Source organism: Chamaea fasciata, unplaced genomic scaffold (genome assembly GCF_029207755.1).
Source record: "Chamaea fasciata isolate MVZ Bird 193981 ecotype frontalis unplaced genomic scaffold, bChaFas1.0.hap1 SCAF_1, whole genome shotgun sequence".
Lineage (NCBI taxonomy): Eukaryota > Metazoa > Chordata > Aves > Passeriformes > Sylviidae > Chamaea > Chamaea fasciata.
The window spans coordinates 95,908,286-95,916,496 of NW_027094086.1; the positions used below are offsets into that span (position 1 = coordinate 95,908,286).

General features: G+C 45.9%; 1 pseudogene; it reads right to left on the bottom strand.

The window, feature by feature from the left end:
* Positions 1–460: 460 nt before the first annotated feature.
* LOC136292373 (WD repeat and FYVE domain-containing protein 3-like) lies at positions 461–7,894 on the bottom strand (annotated as a pseudogene).
* Between the last annotated feature and the right edge of the window lie 317 nt (positions 7,895–8,211).

Genomic DNA, 8,211 nt, shown 5'->3' on the forward strand with positions numbered 1-8,211 from the left:
ATCACAAGGGTCCATATGACTTCCCCTGGATGTTTATTATTTGCAGTGCTAACATCAACAGGGGTCCTGTACAGGGCACTCTCCCAGCTTCCATGTTTCCCACACCCTTTTGGGATGGTTTACAGAGTATCTGACTCTCAGAGGGTTCTTACGCTAAGAGTGTAACCTGATCGGATCTTGCCCCCTGTAATGTGTCCTTACCAGTTACCTTGCTTTGCAGTGACTCACTTCACTTCTTGTATTGACTTATATGATTCTTTTTGGAGCCTGATTGCTAAGTGGGTGGGATGCTCTATTCTTTGAGATCTCAGGTTTTCCAGTCTGTAATGAGAAATACCAGAAATGGGTTATTATAAATATCTAAATAGCAATTAATAAATAATATCTTAATCTTTAAATATTTAAATAGTATTAAAGTATTTAAATGGTGTTTTATAAATGACATCTCAGCTTTAATATTTCATAGAGGGTTAAAAATTCTGCCTTCTTTATTCTGCTTTCTTTGGGTCTTCTTCTTCAGGGTTAATTTTCTGTCTGTTGTGTTGACTACTGTCCATTCAGTAGGGGCTAGTACTGGACCTTTGACTCTGACAAACTCACGAGGATCTCCTTTTGCCCATGGAGGGAGTATTACATCACCAAGTTTAGTGCCATTTTGTTTACAACCTAGGTCAAAATTGTTGGAATTGAGCAGGAATTTGGGGAGGTAGAAGAACTCTGGGATGAACTCCTTGATGTCTGCCATGTTAAGCTTGGAGGCCGAGTACCAGCCTCGTGCACACTGTGGAACATGCGGTCAGCCAGGTCGAAGTGGCCACCCTGTAACTGTAAGAAAATCTGAGTAAAAGGCTCCATCCCAACAAGATAGAAAGCCACAATCATGGCTGAGGAATAGTGGGTCCCATGGTGATAAGCTGGGGTTTCCCCATTGGGATCTTCCCAGTCCTTGTATCGCTTCTTGTACTGGGCTAACAGGTCCTCTGTTTGAGCTACCATGGGCTTGGTCAGGTTTCTGAATGTTTTGGGATTTGTAACATCCACTTCCTCTGAGCCACAGTCTGCAAGGATCCAGGGTACTGCATGAGGTCATTATAGGATCTGCCAGCCAGAGTGTTTAAGGGCATCAGGTACTGGAAGTTACTGATTTCTCCTCTTTCCCATCTTTGAGTAACAGATTTTTCCCCCACTGAAGTGCTAAGCAAGCCAGACCCTTGCTCTATGCTGGTGTTTGGTCTTTGCCTGGACACCGACCCCATGCTGTCAGTCAGAGATGGCACCACAGCCAAAAACCTTTGATAAACTTTGTTTCTAACCCCTTTCTGGATGTAGTGGTTTGAAAGCAAAACAAATGAGAGGCTCCAAGTCAGAGATACAATTTAATAGGATAAAAAGGAAAGAAAGTAAAATAAAATAGATGCAATAATACAAAAGACCACTGACAGAGTCAGAATACAACCTGAGCAGAGTGATGAAGCAGTTCAGATGAGGTGGTCTTCTTGAAGCAGTGATCCTGTAGAAAGGTCTGGTAGCTCGGGTCTTCTGGGAATCTAGTGGGTAAGTGCTCCTCTGGTGTTCAGAGTCTCAGCTTATATTCAGGCTGGAATGCTTGGTTCCTCCCTCTGGGCAGAGCATCTCACAATGGGATTTGTGAGTCATGTGATAAGGCCTGATGGGCCCATTAACAGGAGGTAGTCTAGGAGGGGGTTATCTGTGAGTTGTGCAGCAAAGGTGCTGATGGGCCCATTAACAGAAGATAAGCCAGAGTGGAGGAGGCAGGGAGCACCGCCTCACCTGGTTTCAACAGTTCATGAAGATGGTGATAGAATATACTCCAACCCAGGACACTGGAAAGCTAAAAGATAGTTCCTTCCATCTCCTGAGAAAACTTCAATTGCAATTGGCTGCAAAAGGTATCTCCTTTTATGCACCTCCTTGAAATCTTCATATGTGAAAATGCTGCAAGTTCTTCTGAGTTGGCTTGGACCTTGCCTTGCTCCCCTAGGTATGACTGGCTCATGCATCTTTGGAGGCAGTGTCTTGATGTCTTGTATTTCCCTGGTGGCTGTCACGGTGAACCCATCAATGATGTAGAAGGGCTCTTTCCCAAAAAGAAGCAGCCCCTCATTGGTGTCAAGGCTCTGAACCCGAGCACAGCAGTACATATACTGGATCTTCTCTCCTTCAAGAAGTTGAAGCAAAGTTGTATTGTCAGTCTTCTCCTCTTCATCAATTGAACTCCCCTCGACAATTTGATCTGGTCCTGGTTCTCATCATCTCCTTCATCAGGAGCAGAGCAAGATCGTTTCAGGAGAGGCTTCACCAGGCCTTTGACTCTTGCAGTAGTGTCCTCCCCGTGCTCCCGCTGAGTTGTTTCCCCCACTGTGTTTTCCTCTATGGCATCCTGGAAGATCATGGGGTCTCCAGAAGTCAGGCGCATGTAGTACTCCTTGCTGTCATAGCTGATGGCTCTCTGGTAGTGAGCAGGTTTCAGCAGGTTTATTTCCTGCTCAGCCTCGGGCATATAGGGATACTGATTATAAAGCATGTCATTCCACACCATCTTATTCTGCAGGGACCCTCCATCATCTCCAGAATCCACTTGTACAGGTGGGAGCCAACGGGGGGCCCACACAGCCCTCACTCCCGCAGCAACTTGTACTCGATTTGGGACCACTCCTCGGTCACCTACTTCAATGTTTTCTGCTGATGCTTCTGGTAATTCTTCATCCTCTGTTCCATGGTCAAGCTTTTCTTCATTGTCTATTTCCGTGGCCACAAACTTCTCCCAGACTGCAAAAGTAGGTAAAGTGGACGAGATGAACTGTCCAAACCTTAGTAGGTCATAGCTGCTGGAGAAGCCCTGGAGCAGAAAGCAGAGCACATTGCTAATTGCAGCAATAGTGAGCTGGGACAGGGACATGTCTTGAAGAGTCAACAGCAATCTTGGGATGAGCTGGAATTCCCTCATTAACTTGGCATTTCTTGCTGCTTCTCTCAACTCAGTGAGGAGTTCAATGAAGTGCTCAAATTACGACAGATGAAGCTCATAGGGTGCATGAAGCCAGACTTCAAAATCACAGAGCAGGACCTGGAAGGCAGCAGAATTTGGGATAATGGATGTCTCATGCCCACTGTCAACAGTTCCCAACAAGGAAAAGGTCAGGTGGAGTATGTGGCTGTTCAGAAGGGACCACTTCTTTGACACCATTGCAGCAGCTGATAACCTTTGATTCTTTCCATCTCTTTGCTGGCCAGTGGATTGCTCTTTACCACACAGACCAAGGCTTTTGCAGCTGCATACAACCCTTCCACATCAGATGCCATGGCTACAAGTCCCAAAATAGCAGCAGCCCCACCAATGTACTGCAGTGTAGTGGCAGCACTACAGGTTTGGGAACAAATGTTCTTACTCCCAAATATCCTATCAAAGCTGCATCAATGGAGCATGCTGGTCCATTCAAATGCCCTGCTGAGTTATGTAGCAGCTTCACAGGTGTGGCATTTTCATGAGAAGGACTTGCCAGCTGTTTGGCAATAGCTTTACTATCCAACTTGTAGACTTTCTTTATTTTTGCCACTGTAAATGAAGAAACTGACAATGCATAGAGAGCAAAGGAGACCTTCTCTTCTGGTACCAAAGATACTGGCAATGGATTGATTCCTTCAAACTTTGAATCTTTACATGGGACATAAACCACCTGGAAGCTCCCAATCTAGTTTGGTCCCAGCTCGTAAATGGTGCTGACCCCTGGGGCAGGCAGCATTTCTTCCAGGAAGTGTGTGGGGCCCAGGCACCACACCAGGGAGGAGAGCTGGCACTGCGCGGGCAGTGTGCCAACGTAGGCGTACACCGTGCTGACCACGGGGAGGCTGGCAGAGCCGGAGCCACTGAGGCTGCTGTGGATGTAATGAAGCTTAACAGTGTTAACAAGCTGTCCATTGAGGTAGAGAGCAGCTGTGCTGTTCTTCAGCATGCCTTTACTCATGACCAGAACTAGGTGATGCCACTGGCCTTCCACAATGAGGTCACTGCAGCAGAAATGGGCTCAACAGGGAAGAATTTCATAAAATGATGATTCCTCGCATAAATCATCAACATAATTCTGAAGCAATTTTTTAGTTGAAACAATCAGTGAGCAGTCTTTTGCTGAGAGGACAATGGCAAGGCAGATGTAATGCTGCTCTGAGGAGTTTGCATGCCGCACTACAGTGAGGAGTCTCACAGGATGGTTATTGGGAGGTGTACTGAAATGTTCAATACAAACCCAAGTTGAGTAGCTTAAACCAGATGGTGGTGGAAAAAACCTTTCACCAGTTCTGATTCTGTTCACAACGGTGCCATCAAGTCCTGTAGTAACAGCATTGTTTGCAGGTGCATTGTGGGGAGCCACATTTGGCAAGAACAGGCAGCCAAACCCTTCCAGAGATGTGTCAAACTCAATGAACGCCAGTGTCATCTATGATCCGTGAAACCTGATATCATGTGAGGTTGTCATGGAGACCAAACACTTGACTCTGGTCAGGGGCACTATGCCCTTCTGCTGGCTTGGGCGGGCTCTTGCTTATCTGATAGTGGCTGTCCTCGTGCACACCAAAGATGCTGTCAGGACCCAGACCTTCCATGGAGGTCACCATGCTATTTCTCATTTCTGGTTCAAAACTCAGTGAGCTGGATTTGTGCACTCAGTACTGTTTCAACAGCTTTTTATCCCAGGCTCCACAATTATAAGGATTTCCCAAACGTAAAAATCCCCTCAACACCATGGGCTGAAGAGCCTGGGAAGCCAGTCTTTCAAGCATTCTTTGGAGTGGTGGATGTAAGAAGTGGTCCTCATCTGCCAGAGCAGTACTGCATCTTTGCAGAAGTCGTGCGTGGAGCCCAGCCTCACACATGACTTGCTGGTTTCTCTCTGTATGCACCAGAGATTGTAGGATTTTGGCCACTGCCAGCTGGAGATCCAGTGCATGCTCTGGGTGTGTAGCTGATCCAACAGAGGCCAGAAGATCCAGCATTGCAAGCATAGCACCAGGGTGAATAATGACTGCATCAGAGCTTTGTATAGACGTAGGTCCTGTTTGGAGTTTCACATCAACTGTTTTTCTGAGGGCAAACAGGAGGTGTTGAAACAGAATGATATGTGTGCTTGTTGCCAGATGTACATGAAAAGAAGGACACTTACCAAGTCAGCGTCAGGGCAAAAAAGGTTTATTTTGAGATTCTGACTTATATAGTATTTGGAATTTGATCAATGATTGGGGGACAAGGTTAACACCTCTCTGACCACTCTGGTCAACCTACATGTCCATCAAGTTGTCCTTCCCCTTGGAAAGGAATATATTATTTACCAAACATAACTCTTTGTTTATTTTACAATCCTGAGAAAGGTCCAGTAGAAATGCAAAACATCAGAAGGCTGAAAAATCAGGGCGACACATGCCTGTCAAAAGAATCTGTTGCAACCTTGTAGAGGTAAATAAAAAGATTGCTGCAATGCCTTAGAGTAGGTGACACAGAATCCAGGGATAAGCACTTTCTTGTTTGGGATCCGGTATTACTAGGGTGATTTCCTGAAACTACGATTTCTTCCTTTGGCTTCACTACAGTGGCACAATTACAGGAGTGAATCATTTCTCTGTTCAAAAAATCCTGTTCTTCACTTACTGGCAACCCTCCTGAGGGGGCTTGAGGTGTTAGAGCAATACTCTGGAGGGGGGGCTGATTTGCAGATGAAGCAGGAAAATTAAGGCAGAGAAGTGGAAGAAGTGGGATTAGGAAGGGGTGTAGGGGGACTGGTCAGAGTAGGGACTATTTGGGTTACCTGAGGGGCAGGGAAAGGTATGGATTGGATAGAATGAGGTGCTGGAGGGGCAGGAAGAGGCATAGGTTGGACAGGGAGAGCTACTGGAGGGGCAAGGAGGGGTATAGGTTAGGTAGGGAGAGGTGCTGGAGGAGCAGAGAGGGATACAATTTGGACAGGGGGAGGTGCTGGAGGGGCAGGGAAGGGGTATAGGTTGGATGGGAAGAGGTAACGGAGGAGGGGGAGGGGGTGGAAGATAGTCTAATGGGTCCCATTTCCTTGTGAATTCCTCTTTTTCTTGTTTTGTTTCCTTTGACACTTTCTATAATCTTTTTGTCCCTGATTTTATTTTCCAGCCAACAGGCTGCATATTGTATTTCTTCTTTGTTTAAAATTTCTCTCAAACTGACATACTTATTTAAAGCTAGGTGTAACCGTCTTTCTTTTGAAATGTACCAAGGCCAACAGACAGGCCCTTCCTGAATGCTCTTTTGTGGCCAAATTTCAATGCAGTAGTTTATCATTTTAATATTACTTAATTCTTTTAAATTTTTGTCATTGTCCCAATTGTCTAACATTAACCCAAAAGGACTATCTGGTGGTATGTCCTTCAGTTCCATTTTCTTAGCCTTTCCTTTGTAAGAACTCTTACTCACACACTGACCCATGATTATGAAAACAATAGTTAAATTAATTAAATTAATTTCGCTAGAAGGAGATATCTAAAAGAGCTAAACCTAAACAATTATAGTGAATTACAGTGAAAAGTTGAATAAATAACTGGAATTCAAACAAACGATACAATGGGAAACAAATGCAATTGAAATCTAAATAGGAAATGAATAGGTAATTCGTGGAAAAATAATATATTGTGGGAACCAAAACCTAAAACAAACAAAATGCCTGCATGGGAACCAAAACCCAAAACAAGCAAAATGGCTGCTTGGCCAGATGCTTCCTCAGACCCTTCTGGTCCACCTTTCTGATGTCAATCATTTACTACTTGGCTGCCACACCTCTCTTGAGGAGAGCCCTCCCCTTCCAAGAACAACTAAAATGGCTCCTCTGAGCAACTAGGATGACACACACTGCCGAACTGTCCTCTTTACAGAACTAAAACCCTTAAACTCAAGGAACAGATCCTCTATTCTTGAAATAACAAATAAAATCTTTACACCAAACAAGGAACAAAATTTTCACCTCAATCTCCAATCCTACAAAATCACAATAAACTCTAAAGCAAACAAAGGCTCCAACACCAACTAAAATCTTACTTTCATAAACAAATAACAACTAATAATAAACAAAGCAAAGGAGTGTGCACTTAAAACAAATCCTACTAACTGAATACACTTCAAAGATGAAAGATAAACAACTTAGAACAAACTGCAACCCTAACTAGCAGGTTCTAAAACCTCCCTCCTACCCCTAGTGGGTGGAGGGACTTCTCACAATTGGTGGCTTTTGCCCTTCCCGGCCCGTTGCCACGCTGGGAGGAATTTCCCCCTCAACCAGTCAGCCCCAGATGCTCTTGGGCATACCCTCAATCCAGCAGAGCCCTGGATGCTCTTGGGTATCACTCAATCCAGCTATGCCCTTGATCTAGGGTCCTAAACCCCCTTGGTCAGGCTCCTGCTTCCTCCCCCTGCCTATAGAGGAACAATCCCCCAACCGGTGGCTGCAGTCTTAGTGAGTCTCTGGTTAGGAGTCTTTAGCCCACCCCAAAGGTCCTACTTCCCCTAGGCACCTAAGGATGTGCCTCATGCCCGCCTAGAGGAACTACCCTCCAGGTTGTCCCAGCTGGTGGTCTCAGCCCTGGATGCTCTTGGGCATACCATAAATCCAGCAGAGCCCTGGATGCTCTTGGGTATCCCTCAATCCAGCCGTACTTCTGAAATACCCTCTTGGCTGGCAACACCCCAAGGAGCCCCCCACCCTGGGGGCAACAGGAGCCTAAGTGGGTAAGGATGGGTGAAAAAGTGAGTACTCCCCATTCACCCACACCCAGGAGGGTCCCTTGGGATACCACACTCCCTCAATTTTCCAATCCATTTCCTCCTTTCCTGGCTGGCCCCTTCATGGGAGTCTAGAACCATGGTACTAGTAGGTCCACACTCCGGGAGTCTGAGCTGCCACACCTGTCTCACTCACTCACTATCCACAAATGTTCCCCCTTATGCCTCGCCCCACTTGCAACACCTACCTGTGTGTTACAAGCCCCGCTCCCTCTCGGAGGGCCTTCACGGTCTGAATTGCCATATCTCCAGTTGTTCTTCGTGAGTAGCCAGTGATCCCTCTTCAGCCTCGGAGAAATCCAAAATCTGGGCAGCCAAAAACCAGCCGCATGTGTCTCCCTGATCCTGTTCTTCTCCCCACCTACAAAAGTCAACTTTATTTTAGAACAGTCTCAAAG